At 42.8% G+C, this 17,346-nt stretch overlaps 1 protein-coding gene across 4 annotated transcripts in view; it reads right to left on the reverse strand.

Annotated features, from left to right (window-relative positions):
• Window positions 1–17,346, reverse strand: part of UBASH3B (ubiquitin associated and SH3 domain containing B) — a 102,126-nt gene that overhangs the window by 41,785 nt on the left and 42,995 nt on the right. The window lies entirely within an intron of this gene.

The following is a 17,346-nucleotide window of genomic DNA, read 5'->3' on the forward strand; positions in this document are numbered from 1 at the left end:
ATATTGCCTCATTGCAAGCATATCCTGCTTAGGAGGTATATTCTCTCTTCAGGCTTTCATTGTGAAAGGGCTGCAGTGTTTTATTTACAAACACAGGGAATATGGTTTCCCACTGCTTACAAAAATGTCTTCCTGCTCAATCTCTTAGCTGCCCCATGGCGCTTTACATGTCATATCAGCACCATTTGTAAGCAGGACTTATCTAAATGTGAACATACATGGAATCTGGATCTATTCTAAATGCACCTTATTACAGACTCAATAAAATTAAATGTTGCTTGATCAATTTACAAAAGACAGCATGCAGTGTCTGTTTTCTTTCTCTTTCACTTGGTGTGCTTCATTATAGATAAGCCCCTTTGTTTCAGATCCATTGCTAACAGGATTTTAAAATGACCTACTTATTGGCCTTTTGATCAGCATGAAAATCAAAGTGGATGGATATGAAAATACAGCCATCTCATTCAGCTTTAAGAGGAGCAGAGAAAAGCAACCACCACCAGGGGGCACAAAGCAAATATTTTCAGCCTGGAATAACCTATGGAAAAACTGCTAAATGTGTGCAGCTCCTGTTAAATTGATCACGTTCCTGTCTTGATTTTTCCCTTTTAAGTGCATAAATATTCCCTGTTATTCTAACAAAGAATAAATAAAAATGTACCAGGAAAATACAGGAGGAAATCAATACACTGCAATTTAATGTTGGATAGCACCAGTTTATCCAAAGATGTTTTCCCAAATATCGATATAATGCACTGAAAAGCAACTATACCTGGGGTGGTCAATTAGTCTACAGAACTCATTGCTACAGTACGTCAATGAGGTCAAGAACTCATTAGGATTCAAAAAAGGATTAGATGTTTATATGGATATAATTGTGTATATTAAAACATGAAGAAGAACTTTGGAAAGGATAGAAACCTCACGTTTCAGGGCATAAGCTGACCTCTCATAATTGGCGGTCAGGAGGAAACTTCCCCGGGGAGCAGGTTATCTCATAACTCCTACTGCAGGGTGTCTTTCTCTGAAGCAACTGGTTCCGCCCCACTGTTGGAGACAGGATACTAGACTGAGGCTACGTCTTCACTATTCGCCTGAATCGGCGGGTAGAAATATCTCTCTCGGGGATCGAATTATCGTGTCTCGTTGGGACGCGACAATCGATCCCCAAATCGACGCTTGTACTCCACCGGCGCAGGTAGGAGTAAGCGCCGTCGACGGGGGAGCCGCGGAGGTCGATTTGCCGCCGTCCTCACAGCGGGGTAAGTTGGCTCGGATACGTCGAATTCAGCTATGCTATTTGCGTAGCTGAATTTGCGTATCTTAAATCGACCGTCCCCTCCCCCCGTAGTGAGGACGTAGCCCTAGATACACCATTCGTCTGATCCAGTCTGGCATGTGCTGCACAGCACACAACCTGCTTTACAACATCATGGGGAAGGAGAAAGTTTGATGCAGGGCACTGGGACAAAACCACGGCTCTTACAAAAAGCGCCGTGTGCAGCAGAGACTGCCTCAATTTCTAAGGATGCCTCCAAAATGCCATATCCTGGGACCCAATATAACTGTCTCATCAGGAGAAAGGGGACTGAACGGATCCCACTGAAAGGTGAACCCCAGTGGTTCCAGCAGGGAGTCTATATACTTGAAATTCAGGGCTTTGAAGCCTTGAACAGTCAATCATACACGTACAGTGGCATCTTTCCCAGGATCAAGCAGCAGAAGCATTCAGCTACATGTACGGCTTCTGTGAAGGTAACAATTCTGCTTGCTGCCCTCACCTCTTCAGCAGGTCCAGGAACACGGGGCTGGGACCAACACAGGAAGTGGCTGGTTTTATTTGCCAGCTGTTAAACTGGTCTAAGCGGCTGGCTTCGTACTCGTCTATGGAGAGTATAATCTGTCTCAGAACTCTATGCAGTAAAAATTTGCCTCATGACAGGAAAAGCTCTATTCAGCTGCTAGCTGATACCCTCAAACTTGTTAAATATTATGTTATGGCTTATTGTAAAGTGAAGACTTCCTGACATCTTTAAGCTGACAGTGCATGTAGGCCGAGCTGATAGAATCAATAAGAATATCCTGCATTATTATCTTCTGAGAGAATGTACAGTTGGGTTGGAGGACATACTGGTTTGAAATGAGTGCAAAGGGCCTGGAGTCAGCACTTCTGGGAGGGAATTAGTCTAGTGTTTAGAGCAGGGAAATGGAGTCCGTGCTCTCCAGCATTGTACTCTTAGTTCTGCCAATGGCTCCCTGTGAAGACTTGCTATGCCTCAGTTTCCCTATCTATCCTTAGTTAAGGTTTTTGAAAGCACACGGATATCCGTGCAGGAATAGCGCTGCACAAGTGCCAAGTCTTCCTAATACACTAGCACGGACATGCATGAATGAGAGAGACTCAAATCACCGAGTCGGCTACATTCCATCTATTCAGTTGCTTCTCCCCACAAATACGTGCCCTCATTTTGAGAAATTAAGAGGAAGGCAAAAGGTACTGACGCAGAAAGGCCAGTGTTGCAAATGTGTGATTATGAAAACACTTCCTACTCAATGTTTGTGCTGCCCTTATCTGCCAGCATTCCATTGCAATGAGTGGAACACTGGGACATTCCCAGCTCATGCCTCCTATTAGGACATAACATTGCATAGCGTCATTGTGTCCCTGGTGTGTTCTACCTAGATGCACTTTGTCTAGCATAGCTCTAAATGACTCACACAGTGAAGCTGCCATTGCTTTCTTTGGAAGACTATTGCACAGGTCGCTAAGCCCTGGGGATGCAGAGCCTGGGGGGTGCCAGTCCTCAGCTGGTGTAAACTTCAATGGAGCTTTCCCCATTTATACCAGCTAACTTTCTGGCCCTAGAGTTTCCTTAGCTCTGTTTCTTCCACTCACTCCCAGTCAAACTGCCTCAGATCAACCCCTCTCCTCTCTCTCCTTGCTTGTTTACATTAGTGGTTCTCAACTAGGTGTACAAGTATCCCTGGGGGCACACAGAGGATTTCAGGGGTACATCAACTCATCTAGATATTGGCCTAGTTTTACAACAGGCTACAGTAAAAGCTCAAGCGAAGTCAGTACAGACTAAAATTTCATACAGACAATGACTTGTTTATACTGCTCTATATACTATACACTGAAATGTAAGTACAATATTTATATCCCAATTGATTTATTTTATAATTTTTTATTATAATTTAAAATTTATTTATTTTATAATTCTCTGGTATGAATGAGAGAGTCAGCCATTGTTCAGTAACAGTGTGCTGTGACACTTCTGTATTTTTATGTTTGATTTTGTAAACAAGTCGTTTTTAAGTGAGGTGAAACTTGAGGTACGCAAGACAAATCAGACTCCCGAAAGGGGTACAGTTGTCTGAAAAGGTTAAGAACTACTGGTTTACACCCTTTAAAATGCTGTTGAAACGTCACTCTCTCCACACCATAGACCTGGTGCATCTAATGCATTTAAGTTGTATTGTATCCACAGCAGCAAATCTCCATTTACATTAAAAATTTACTTCCTGCAAAGCCCCACTTGCTTTGAAATGAGCCATTTCTCCAGTGTATAGTGTGGGCTGACAGGCTGGCTCATGCCCCTGATTTAGTCTCTCCAGACCCCAGAGCAGATAGTTCCAGGCATCATGCATTGTGTAGCAGGACATAGGGTGCTGCCACCCACCCCGCTTGCCTCATTCTCTACATGAACCTATGAATGTTTTCTTGGAATGAGTGGTACAATAAAGCTCTGTTAGAATAGACAGCAGCTCTCTCTCTGCTGCCTTTTGTACTCAAGGGACCCAGAAAGACGTTAGAACTGGAGAGGTGGGAGGGGGAAAAAGGCATTTACCTTCTGAAGTTGCTCATCAACAAGGGTGCGTTTAGCCCAGACTAACATTTTTCTGTCAGGGAGCATCCCCCCGCCCCCACTTCCACCCCCGCAGCCCAGTTTAATTTTCAGTACAAGGAAGGAAATTGCATAAGGTAAATTTTTGTTATGGCATTTGAGATAGAGAAACTGTTTCTTTTCATGCTATTTAGTGCAAGAGAAAGGTAACTGTGCTTCAGGCTGATGCCCTCTGTCACCACAAAACAGGGACAGTAAAGAATTTCCCCCAAATGCCCTGTTCGTTAGCCATCAACTCAGACATGGAAGGGACATTCCTCAGGGTGCTTAGTCTCCGCAGCCCCGTTAGCACTCAGGCCGACATCTTCAAAGCTGGGTGCTGACAGTTAGGTATGTACATTTATATGCAGTCACCTAAATAAATCACCTGATTTTTACATCTGCTGACCACCTGCAGTGGGAGCCGGTGGACTGTATTCATCCCCTCTGAAAATCACTGAAATCCATAGTCAAGTCACCTCATTAGGTGCTTAACTGTAGGCACATGGGGTTGAAATTTGTTGTCTGATGTGGAGGCCGGTTTCAATTGGGTGGTTTTGTGAAATGGCTACTTCAGGATAGGACCTAGACTGAATCCACCTCAATTCTGACAGGTCACTAAACAGCCATCAGATGATAATTTCAGGTCCTTACTAACTGGAGCTGGACTCAGCCTGGAGACCTACAGGTGAAAAGGCTTCACAGAGCATTACTAATCCTTTGAGCCTTGTGGCTTTTAACAGACTTAACACCAGGAGTCACTTCATCCACCACCACATGCAGCCACCTCTGAGGTGAGATAGGAACACGTGTTTAATAAGGACACAGTACAATGGTTCGGAGCAGGACGTGAGGAGGATACTGCATCCAAATGAAATTACAGAGGGGACTGAGAGTGGGCAAGCTAGAATTTGTTAATCTCTTAACATCTCTCCTGAAAGTGTCATGAGATCTTCAACCATCATAAATCTTTGGGCTCTCCAATCATCTGTGTGCCCATTAAAACCTTGCTAAGACAGCGATTTGGTATCAGGTCAAAAGGATGAGCACCCCCTTCTAAATCACCAGTAAAACGACACCTAAATGTTCCTAGGAAGTCTCCCACCCAAACTCTGCACACCGAGCTTGTAAGATGTTGCAGGTCCACAGCATAAATGGTATTGCTGCACAGGGACAGCTGAATAACACATTCGCAGTTAATAAGTAAACAGCACACAATACCCATTTCAGCCCACAGCTGTTTAATGGAAAAACATATAGCCTTGTGTACTACACAACTTAACTCATTACTGTAAAAGGATTTTGGCTTCCTGTAATTTTCATGGTGGAGAAAACAGTAACGGGGGGGAACGTCAATTCAGCTTGGAGATACATGTCAATAAACATAAAGCATAATGGCCAAAACCCATTTACTTCAAGGGAAATGACTTTAAGGGAATGATGCATTAACCATAAAGAGAAACTTCAGTCTCAATAACAGCATATTGAAATCTTTTCTCCTCTCACTAATTGCTCCGCTTTCTTACTGGAGCCCTGTTTAAAAGAGAGCACACATTTGCTATCAATGGGGCGGCAGCTTGCAGGGTAACGAATTAGGAGCTAACATGTACTTGTGGAAATGGCCTTTTAATCTTCAGAATGAAATTGCACAATGGAAAAGGAAAAAGGAGAAACTGCTATTTTTGGAACAGCAATGTGTCTTTCTCTATGGAGAACAAATTCTGCCTGCTTTGCATTTTATAGAACAATAAAAGCAACTGTATTTCCTGAGCCAGAAAAGAACAATATCCAAAACTGGGGGTGGGGACAGGATGTTCAAATCCAGAGGAAGGATGGTGTTGTGGTTAAGGCACTAAACTGGGGTGCAGATCTGTGCTCAATTTCTTGCTCTGCCACAGATGCCCTTTTGTGACGTTGGCATAACCACTTAACCTCTGTGTCTCAGTTCCCCATCTGTGAAATGGGGATAATAATCATCCCTATCTCCCACCTTTTGTCTGTCTTGTCTATTTAGGGGTCAGTCCTGCAAGGTGCCGGCCCTGCTCCAGCAAAGGACTTAAACACATGCTCAAACCTATTGACTTCATTATCATTTCTCAGTTAACTTATTTAAATAAACACCCCTGTCTCCTCCACTCCACTCTAGCCCTTCAGGTACAGCAGAACAGTGGAGACTTCCTGTCTTAACCTCTCCTCCTGAACATCATCCTGCCCCTCCCCTCCACCCATTAAAATACACAGAGCTCAGAAAGATGAAGGGCTGAGTAAACCCAGGTGGGATTTGAACCTACAGTTCCAGAGAGTTTATTGCTTATCCAAAATTGATGTTTAGGATATAATTAAACTGTCCCCACTGGATGCTATATAGAGCTTCGTGAATTTCCCCATAACTATCCACTATTCTTCTAACATTGTGAGAAGAGGGTCACATTTTGCCCTCGGTGATACTGTGAGCTGCATGTTTGTCAAAAAGAGCTTGGTCCACCGTGTGTGCCTGTGGACAAAAGCACAAATATGCTACCAATATTCTCTACTTCTGAGCCAGCTACAATGAAGCCATCAGCCCACGCAAGCACTGAGGGATTTGTGAATGAGCATAAGCATCAGTACGGGGGAAAAACTAAATCTCCTATTTTATGATGGTGCCTCATGCCTGTACAAACTTCTTATCTGTGAACAAAGCTCCTCAGGGGGAAGAATTCATCATTTTAAGTAGCCCCTAAATCTCTGGTCCATAAAATATTTAGCTGCGTAAATAAGGATTTGTTGGAAACTGCATTAAACATGATGGAAAAATCTGGCTCTTTTCAACATTAGATTTGGTTTGAAGCTGCCCGACATGGCAGGGAAAGAATTATGGAGTCATAATTTATGCCAAATGGGGCTGTTTAAAAGAAGCGTGCTATGAAGTGGAGTGTTTTTGTTGTGATTATAAAATATTTTTATTTTTGCTTTTAAATATATATCTATATTTAAAGTTTAACTTTCCAGCCTGCTGTGGTTTATGGTCAAAGAATAGAAAATACAATGCTGCTGGCTCAGGGGATTTATAACAGGATACAGACCTTTTCAAGATTAAGCTCAGCAGTAGAACAGATTGGAACGTGCTCGTAAACTGTATGCTGTGTCCTCCATAGTGGTTTCTCCACCTACAGCCATAACCACCTACTACTACTGCAGACAGATAATAGCAGTATTCCTTTACTTTAAGTGGCAGAGGTCTTAGCTTTGGTGCAGAAGTCCTGGGGTTCAAACCCTGGTGATGACCAGTGAGTAAAGGAGAGTCATTGGGTATCCTTTGCAAACAATTAATTTGCCGGATTTGGGCCTTTTTTCTGTTTTCAAATTGTCCTTCAAGGTTTTTTTTTTATGAATATTCATTTTTCAGAATTGTTCACCAAATAGTTTTTACTAGCAAAGGTGGGGAAATGGACACATTTGTCTGACTAATTACTGCATTCAATAAATAGTTGCACATTCAAGAGCAACTTTGAAAGTGAAATATCTGTCTCTGATTCTTTCAGGCAGTCTAATTTCTTGATTATTTTATGGGGGAGAATGCTAAAATTCCGGAATAATTTTTCAACACCTCCTAATTTTTTCCCAGACATATTCGGGCATGATGGGTTTTTGCAAACAGTTTGAAGAGGCTGATCCTTTGAGACTATTCAATATTCAGAATTCGCTCTGTGTAATTGGTCACCTAAATCACATGATATTGTTTCTGTTGCCTGTTTGGATGATCTAACCACTGTAAATAGGTGGAATGCGCACAGAAATCACTAAGGATTCAGTTCCTATTGGGTGCCAGGGGGAGGAGAGGAACAAGTTCCTGCTAGATTTTCCTCTTCTGCATGCATTTTAAGAACTAAACTACATAGGTGTTACTGCAGGCAAGTAACTCCCATCCTGTAACATACTGTTTTGGTCAGACAAGTACATTTCACTCCCTTATCCTAGCTTATTCTGCTGCTACTTTTAACACAAAATGTGGGACTCACACTCCTCCCTAGTGTTTGGCCCAATGACTCTAGTTGCTGCTACAGCAGTCACAAGGCTGGGGTGTATTTTCCGCTGCTAAATCATGAGACCCATTAAAAATACACACACAATTTGGGAAAATCTCCCTAATTTAGGTCAGCAAATACCATAAACAGGCCACAGCTCTGCTAAGATCCCCCCCCCCTCTCTGAAATACAGAAACTTTCAAATGAACATTATTGCAGAGTGGCTGCACAGGCTGCAGATAGACTGGAAGATTTTATCCCCTAGGTCAAATAAATATTTATAGAACGTATATGACAACACAGTAAGATTGAGGTTTTTTTCCCTTCCTTTCCCCTGAGCAGTGGCTGCCATATCTCAGTACTCATTAATACCAAAGGCAATTAATAGAAAAGAGAGAGAAGTGGGAAACCCAACCAGAAAGAGGATTGGTAAGCACACTGTTCACCTTGTGAATTTAGAGTTGCCATAATTAATGATGTTTTCTTGAGGGGGTGATCCAGCTGCCCAAAATGCAATCCTGCCATGTGACTATTTTTGTTTTAAGTGCAGAAGAGTTGGGGGCTGTGTGCGCGTGCGCACGCTCTTTTTTATTATTATTTTTTTAAATTTTTTTAGTTACATAACCTCTTGAAGGCAGAAGACTCATATGTGCTGCAGGATGTTTTTCTTCTTTAACACATGTGCACCAAGACATCCCCTTAATTCTTTGCTTTGCCAGCTTGTTAAATCAAACCCCAAAGAGGGAAGTACAGCTTAAAAAAAAAAAAAGCATTCTGCACAATTAGAGGAATCTAGCAGCCATTTTATGTTTGTAAAGAGAGAGACATTCATTTAAAAAAATTATCTTGTTTAAAACAAAATGACAGTGTGGGCCTCTGGATAAGTAGGGGCCTGGACCTTAAAAGATCTGGATTCAGTTCCCAGCTCTACCACACACTCCTTGTGTGACCTTGGTCAAGTTATTTACAGCCAATTTCTCAACTGTTGTACGATGGCATAGCTCCATAAAAATCTCCATGTACCTCTGTTCCTCTTAATGCCTCTAAAATGGAGGAAACAACCCTTCCTTTCTCCTAGTCTATCTAGATTGTGCAGCACCTAGCACACCAGGGTTCTGAGCTAGGCTGGGGCTGTGAAGTGCACTGTAATGCTAACACCACAACAAGGGGCCTTTATGATACAGTATTGCCCACCTCAAGTGTTTTGTTTTATTAAATACATTTTGGATTCTTTTTGTTTCCTGTTTTTTTGAGTTGACATTTTTTCCCAAGCTTTTTTCTGCAACCATGAGGCCAGCAGTAACTACTACTATTTTTTTAATGAAAGTTAAAATTCTCTGGAAATAACATGACTCGAGGTGTTGGACTTTAAGAAACACCTCACATATCAAGACTCATGAAAAAATCGCGCAAGTTGACAATACTTAGGCTAGTTGTGGCTGAACTGCCAAAGGTTCTCAGGCAGGCATTGAGAAAAGGAATGCTAGATATACCAATAGTTTAACATTGGTAGGTGACATTAAATGTACACTATAAGAGAAATTAGGTAACGCCTACCTCTGTTAACTCATTTACAGGAATCTGAATTTTAATAAGACTCATCAAGCTGTTATATTTGATGGTACAAGTGCTTTCAGAGGTACAGGTTGTAATAATGGAGTGAATCAAATGTTATTCCTCTGTGGGCAGGGGGGTAGTCAGTAGAATTAGAACTCATACTATACATACTGTATTTGATGTAATAGTGGCTTTAAACACCATCTAGTATTTTGCACCGCAGCTGAGACTTGAGCAAGCTTTCACTATTCAGTTTTTTTCTCAACAGTGTGAGGGATCGAGTTTTCCCCCCACAAATACTAATACAGTTTTAGCTAACCAGGAAGACAATGTCTTTGCAAGAGCCAAGTTAGAGGTTGAAATGTGCTCAAATGCACCATCTGGAGTGACAGTGATAGCCAGAAAAGGAAGTGGTTGTCATATTGATTGGAAATAAATGAAGTTCCTTTACCGGGTTTGACAAATGTGATGCTTTCTCTCTTACTCCTGTGTTCCCCGTACAGAAATGACCTGGAATGGAACAGAGATTTGCACCATCTCTGTCCCTTATAGCAAGGGCCTTTTATTGCTAGAGCAGGATCCCATCATAGGTAGCTTTCTGACAGATCATGGATCTATTATGAAGCTTCTCAGAGTGAGGAGATGGGTGGGCTTGCTGGCTGTGGCAGCTGCTATTTAACGTACTAACCATAATTGTGTCTCTGTTATTTTGCGCTCTTGTCTCTCTGTCTCTGCATTCATCTGCAGTTTCCCATCGTATATGTGGACTGTTGGCTCTTTGGGCCAGAGATCGTCTTTTTGTTTGGGGTGTGTATAGTGCCTGGTGAAATAGGGCCCCATTCCCTGATCGGGGTCACGAGACATTACAGCAACACAAATAAGAACTATGATGCAGCATGCCCCACTTGTATTGCCTGATGTAGTTATCCCCATTTTACAGATGGGGGGAGTAAGACTCAGAGAGGTAGTGACTTGCCCAGAATCACACAGTGAGTCCTGGAAGAGTGAAGGAGAGAGGTCTCCTGACACCTGGCCCTAGGCTCTACCTAAAACCTAGAGAGGAGTAGATTTTGCTAAACACAGTGAGTGAGACTACAATCTCGCCCAGAGAGTTCCGGGAGAAGGAGACACTTTCCCCCCTCCCCCATCACCATTTCCTAGCGTAGCCCAAGTTGCTCTTTCTGAATGGAGTTTTTGTGTATCAGACGTCTTGAAGAGAAAAAATATATGCACGAAGTAGCATTTTAAAGTGTTGCTGTTAACATTTTCCAGCATCTCAGGGTTTCAAAACAGGAAACTTGGGGGCGGTACAGTTGCTCAATTTGTCAGACAGATGCTGTTCTATGAAGTCGGTTGCACAGAGTTACACCAGGAACTGCAAGTTTAAAAGCTGCCGCCTTAGTAACTTCCTGGGGTGAATTCTCAGTGTGATGCATCGAGGTTTTGGGGTGTTACTTCCACAGCAGCAGTGGGAGACACCGTGGGTTAATTTCTCCTAACCCCACCCCACCATGTGTCGTGCTGAGAATTCACTTTCATTCCACAGAGACTAACAAACCAGTTATGGGGAGGTCTTCCCAGCTCAACTAAGAAGAAATCAATGGAGAGAAGAGATCAGCAGCGATGTGAATAGTTAGAGGCTGAAAATAAAGGGTCAGTCTACTGTATATTGAATCTGAAGTTAGAGATGAGCCCTGTGACACACAGTTCTGATCCAGATCCAAACTTCCCCACAGATTGGAGTCAAAGGGTCTGAATCGAGGACTTTGGCTCAAGCCATCTCAAGTGAAAACGTTTAAACATTTGCCCTGGCTTTGCAGAAACAAAACAAAGGCCAGACTTTGCCAGGAAGTTTGCAAAACGTATGAGCAACAAAATATAACATTAAAGTTCCCCACACTCTGGATGGGCATGTTTGTTTATAATGTAGATTTAACCCAACAAGATACAAAGTAATTGGAGACTACGGATCCAGTTTACAAATAGGCCATCCTAATTTATTTATTGATGTTCAGATGTTATATGTGCTGTTGGACAAAAATAATGTAATGGGTGAAACATAATAGACAGATTAGTACCTTGAAAGGTAGCATAATTGAGGATCTAAATGCAGGACATGGATAAATTATTAAGATGCATACGTGTGAAAAATGGACTGTAGGCCTGATCATAAGAACACAAGTGCTGCCTTACTGGGTCAGACCATTGTCCAGTTTTCCCAGTTTTCTGTCTCCAACAGTGGCCCATACCAGAGCTTCAGGGGGAATGTACAGAACAGGGTAATTATGGATTGATCAACCCCTATCTTCTGGCAGTCAGACATTTAGGGTTGCCCTGAGCATGGGGTTGCCTCTCTGACTATCTTGGCTAGCAGATATCGATGGATCTAACCTCCATGAACTAATCCAGTTCTTTTTTGAACTTATACTGTACTCCTTGTCCATGTAAGACTCATCCCCTCCCCCCCAGATTTGTGTAGGAGTGCAAAGAACCTAGAAACATGCAGATCAAGTCCTTATTTTGGTCCAAAGTGGTTCCATTCCACTTCTTGTGGAAGCATCTGTTTATTATGAGGGATATGTAGGAAAGCACTTGCAACATTGCTGAAAAGGCAAACCCACAAGATGGAAATAGGGAAGTACATGCCCCCAAAGGAGGCTAACCACAATCTCACAGCTAAAATGACACACACAATGCAACGGAAGGAAGTCTGAGAAATTAAGGAAGGTGGAGGGAAGAACGATGGGATGCTAATACAGTTGGTTTAGCTGTCAAAGCAGAAACTCTGCTCTGGAGAACTCTGTTCAGGAACTTTTTTACTTTGTTTTTTTAAATAATACCTCCTGAGGCTGTGATCTTGTTGGGATCCTGCAAACTAAGTAGGTTCAGACCAGCCCAATACTTGAAAGGGAGAACTCTGAGAAAACCCAGAGTGCTTAAGTGACTCAAAGTGTGAGGCACACTTCCCTCTGAGTCAGTACTGAATCAATGCCATGGCATAACGCTGGGGGTTGGGAGCATTTTAGTATTACAATGTACATCCTTTGGCTGAGACATCAAACTGCAGTCTTGGCCTCTCATTTTTTTATATATGCACTTCAATAAAAAAGTTAAAGCTCGCATGGAAATTTCCAGAAGAGTAAGGCAGGATTTGGGCCAAAGTTCAATTTAGGTAACTACATTCTGTCTCCCTAAATTCCACTGGTAGATTTAAATGGATATGGTATTGATGTTCTCCTGTCTTCAGATGTTATTACCTTTGCTTGACCCAAGATGTTAGGAAGGCACCAGTAAAACACCGATGTATCAAAACTTTTTGGCTGGGGCCCCCCATTGGCTTAACTCCACTCCCTTTGAATACCAGCCGAAGTAGATTTATGCAGTGCTGAATCCTTTTAAAAAACTTACCCTTTGACTTTGATAATGTAGAAGACCAAGTTTTGAGCAAAACATTACTATAGCAATGTCTGTCTCTTTTTCCCACCACGCCACCAGCCTTAAGATCGTTTGATGGTAGAGTCTATAAATGTAAAAGTGTAATCTATGAGTGTAAAAATGAATTCCATTGTGTACATCTGCAAACTGGAAGTTTTAAATTGTGGGCCAGAGTCTAATTTCAGTTTCATCCGTGTAAGTTGGCTGAGTTCAATGATGTTTTTTCAGATTTACACCGTTGAAGGCATATCTTGGTTCTAAGTTTCCTAAATGTCTGAGAGTTAACTGTGGGAGGGGTTAAGACAAGGCCAGTGGGGGAGGGGGGATATATAATATATATGAAGTCTAAAAGAGAACAGGAAATAAGGAACGGTGATAAGGAACAATACTGAGAAACACTGAGATAAAGAAGGATCCCAAAACACGGTGAGAAACTCTTCAGAAATGCGGAGAACATTTTTCTCCAAATGCTTTTCTGGTTTTATCAAAGCCAGAGATGAAGTAGGATGAGATCTTGATAAGTCTTACTGGTAGCATGAGTTGTCTTTACTCATGGATGTGATCTCATTGACTTGAACTGGATGACTCAGAAGAGGAGAGACTCCATATGGAAATAAGGGTTTGTAGGATGGAGCCCATAAATGGCGAACTAGGAGGCGGAAACAGGCCTCATCTGGAAAGCCCTTAATCAGGCCTGGATTCAGAAAGCACCTTTGTTCAAGGAGGGTGCATACGCGTGCCCTTAACTTCGGCATGAGCTTAAATCCTATTGACTTTGCTGGGATTTAAGCATAATCTTAAAATTAAGCAGATGCTTAAGTGCTTTTTTGAAAAGGGATGGACATAAGCACGTGCTTCGGTGTTTTCTCAGATCGTGCCTTATTCATTCTTCACTCAGGCAAACTTCTAAGGATTTTAAAATGAACACTTGCCAGGGTAAAAACCATGTATGATCTGGATAAAGACCTCTAGAATTGGTGTGATAAACAACCAAATCAATGTGTATTTGCTAGATTGGAATTGCTCCCATTTCTTTACTGTTAATTTTAAAATTGTAGTATTACTTTTAAATAACCAACACAAGCCCTTTACTACCCCCACTCCTCATATACAGGGGCATCTTGGATGCAGTTTTTCCCTGTACGCATCTATTTCCCCATGACCCACTTCCCACCCCCAGACAAGGGCTGTACTGTGAAAGGCTGTGTGGTCCAGTCACTGGGGGGGCTGGACTGGTGACATGGATGCTAATCCCAGTTCTGCCAGTGACCTTCTGTGTGACCTTGGGTGGGTCACTTCACCTTTCCATATTTCTATTTCTCCCTCCTTTGTTTAGATTGTAAACTCTTGAGGATAGAGGCTGTTTCTTGTATGTCTGTACAGCACCTAGCATAGTGGGATTCTGATCTCAGTTGGGCGCTACCATCATACTACAAAATTACCAGACCATCTCACTCTCTCCTGCGAACCCTTTCAGTCTCTTCTCCATCTTTTTAGGAATAAACCCAACCAGGGCCAGGTTTTAAAGGGCTTGTCTTCAATGTAGCGTAAATTCAAACTATAAGGAGAGTTTTGCCCCAACCCGAATTCCTGTCCACACACAGCGATCTCTAAACTCTAGTGAAGTGGTGCTGTAAGCTCGAGCTAACTGGCTGTCTGGGAGTGGGTGGAAGCTGACGTGCTCCTGCTGCCCAAGCAAGCAATGCAGTGGGCATGCAGCCGCCTGAGCTACAACAACTCCTCAGATGCTAATCCAGTCACTGAGCTAATCCAGCCATTCTGTGCTGCTCTCAGGCTGCTCTGCGTGCCAGGCGCCATTCAGCCACGTGGTGGCTCTCCCTACAGCAAGGCTAGCTCGAGGGCAATAACTTGAGGTAACTGTTGCAGGTTAGAGAGGCCCTGTAAATGCTCAGTACCCAGCATCTCTGACTGGGAGCGATGGGAGCTACTGAGCACTACTGAAAATCTGGTCACTTCACTGAATTGCCTAAACGGGAGCAGAGCTTTTGTGAAAATCTGGCTATGAAGGCGCTCGGACATCGGCAGTCACATCTTACATTTGGGATTGTCCTTCAAATTTGGAACCCGCTTGATCTCAGATTGTGCAAGTCCCAGAAGCCAGCTCTGTTCTTTATTCGTCCGCTCCCCCGGCTAATATCACTGGTGTACCCTGAACTTCTGGGAGGCCACAAGGCTGGTCGAGCAAAGGATGAAGAGTCGGGAGATCTGCGTTCGATTTCCAGCTCACACTCTCTGTCCAAGTCACTCATGCTCAAACTGACCTAGTAATAAAAGTATAAAAATATCTACTGGCCACATCCTGCTGTCCTGATATAAACTGTTCGGTTGAGGTCTTCGCCAGCAAGTAAAGATTGTGAGATTGAGGCCTCACTTTTGTGAAGATCTTTGCCTAGAGAGAGGCTCAGATGACAGGTGTTATCTAAGTGTGAAGCATTATTATCATTTTATTCTGTACAACTGCCCAAGATGGATAGAAAGCACCCCACTTTAGCATCTCTCTGGAAGAATATCACTTTCCAGGCTGCTTAGCACCTCACCCCACTACCAGGGTTGGCTCTGAAGCCAAGTCCGGGGTGAGAGAGTCAAAGGCCTTGCCAACTTATTCTCTTCAGTCACGCTAGCATAATCTGGTTGCCATAGCATAGTTCTCCCCCGCTCTAGAGTAGAACTAACAGACGTGGGAGAGTATTTCTAAAATTATTCGTCATACAGAAGTTTTACAACTGATCCAGATCTCGCTATTTTGCATGAGTGTTCAATAGCCCGACAGCTTTCTAAGAAGTGCAAATTATTCCTTGCATGAAAATGAAATGCTAGCAGTGTAACTGCATCCCAGTTCAGCCTGGGGGCACAGCTCTTTGCATCACGCTGACTAAGCAATCTAGGATTTGCAATGCCCGTTCCTTGCAGGCCAGCTTGCCATCTATCATGGTTGCATTTAAATGGCTTGCTATCCAGATGGTGGCTGATGGCATGTTCAGAGTGTGTCACTAACTGCAGCATTAGCAAGGTCTGCACATCAGCAGTGGTACTCAAGAAAAGCACAATGCAGCATCACAAAACACCACCTGTGCTGCATCTAGGCCCTACCACTTTCTACACTGATGGCTCTTGCATATAACAGAGAGCCTAAAACTCTCCTGGTTTTGAGAGACTGCTTTGCTATGCATGCTGCTATGACTACTGTAAAGTGTCTAGACTGATGCTGACTTCCTTTGCAATAAATATTCAGGAGGTATTTTAAGAGGGGTGGGGAAGAAGAGAGAATATCAATTAAAAACAAAAGCCATTGCCGTAGCATTCTAAGGAGTAGATGCTAAATAAATTTGCAGTACATCATGAAGACCAAATGTGCCTATAAAGGAGGGACAGTCCCTATGCGATTTTTTTTTATTTTAAGCAAAATCTCTGTCAACCCCATACTTCCAAGAAGCTCTGCCCAATGCATTTCTTTGGAATTGAAAGATGCAGGCCTATTTTTACCCCTGAACAGCCCTATTTATTGAGTTCAGATACCGGCACGGTGTGCACTGCATGTTGAAGCTGCTGTTTACAGTTTGGAGACCAGCATAGCTGCACTATGGCCAATCCTAAGCATTCAAAAATCATGAGTCAGTCCCCACCAAAATCATTAGATTGGCTTTTAAAGAGCGTGAGATTTAAAAAATAAAATGAGATGAAGGTTGGTTCTTTTTATTCGCTGTCTGGTTTTTCAGCTGGTAGGGTCACTTCTGTCTCATTTTCAAGCTTGTTCCGCAATGAGGAGAGCTAGAAACCTACGTTTATGTTTTCATGGTCTATACTTGCTACAGGTATGTCAGTTAGGGATGTGATTTTTTTGCAGACATATTTATACCGCTAAAAGCCCTAGTTAGTGTAATCGCAGGTACACCTCTACCCCGATATAACGCGACCCAATGTAACACGAATTCGGATATAACGCAGTAAAGCAGTGCTCCAGGGGGGCAGGGCTGCGCACTCTGGTGGATCAAAGCAAGTTCGATATAACGCGGTTTTACCTATAACGCGGTAAGATTTTTTTGGCTACCGAGGACAGCGTTATATCGAGGTAGAGGTGTATATCAGTACAGAAGTGCATAAGCTACACTGAAGCACTAGACATCAGCAATGGTAGCAGATTCTCAGGCAGTCCCATGACTCCAGGAGCTAGGGTTTTAAGAAAATCACCAAATATCGCAACATTTGTGATAAAATCATGAGCGTTGGCAATGCTGCACTTGATGGCCTCCCCAGATCTGCAGACTCCAATGCACCCCAGTACAGGAAATTGAGATCATGTCACCTCAGCCTCAATCCTCCCTATTCTCTTAGAAATCCAGGTCACATCCATGGATTTCCTACTGCCTTTGTGCTTCTCTCCCTCTGAGCTCCTCAGATGACAGTGCTATATAATAAGTTAATCATGATAAACTTACAAG

This window comes from Chrysemys picta, chromosome 16, assembly GCF_011386835.1.
Source record: "Chrysemys picta bellii isolate R12L10 chromosome 16, ASM1138683v2, whole genome shotgun sequence".
Lineage (NCBI taxonomy): Eukaryota > Metazoa > Chordata > Testudines > Emydidae > Chrysemys > Chrysemys picta.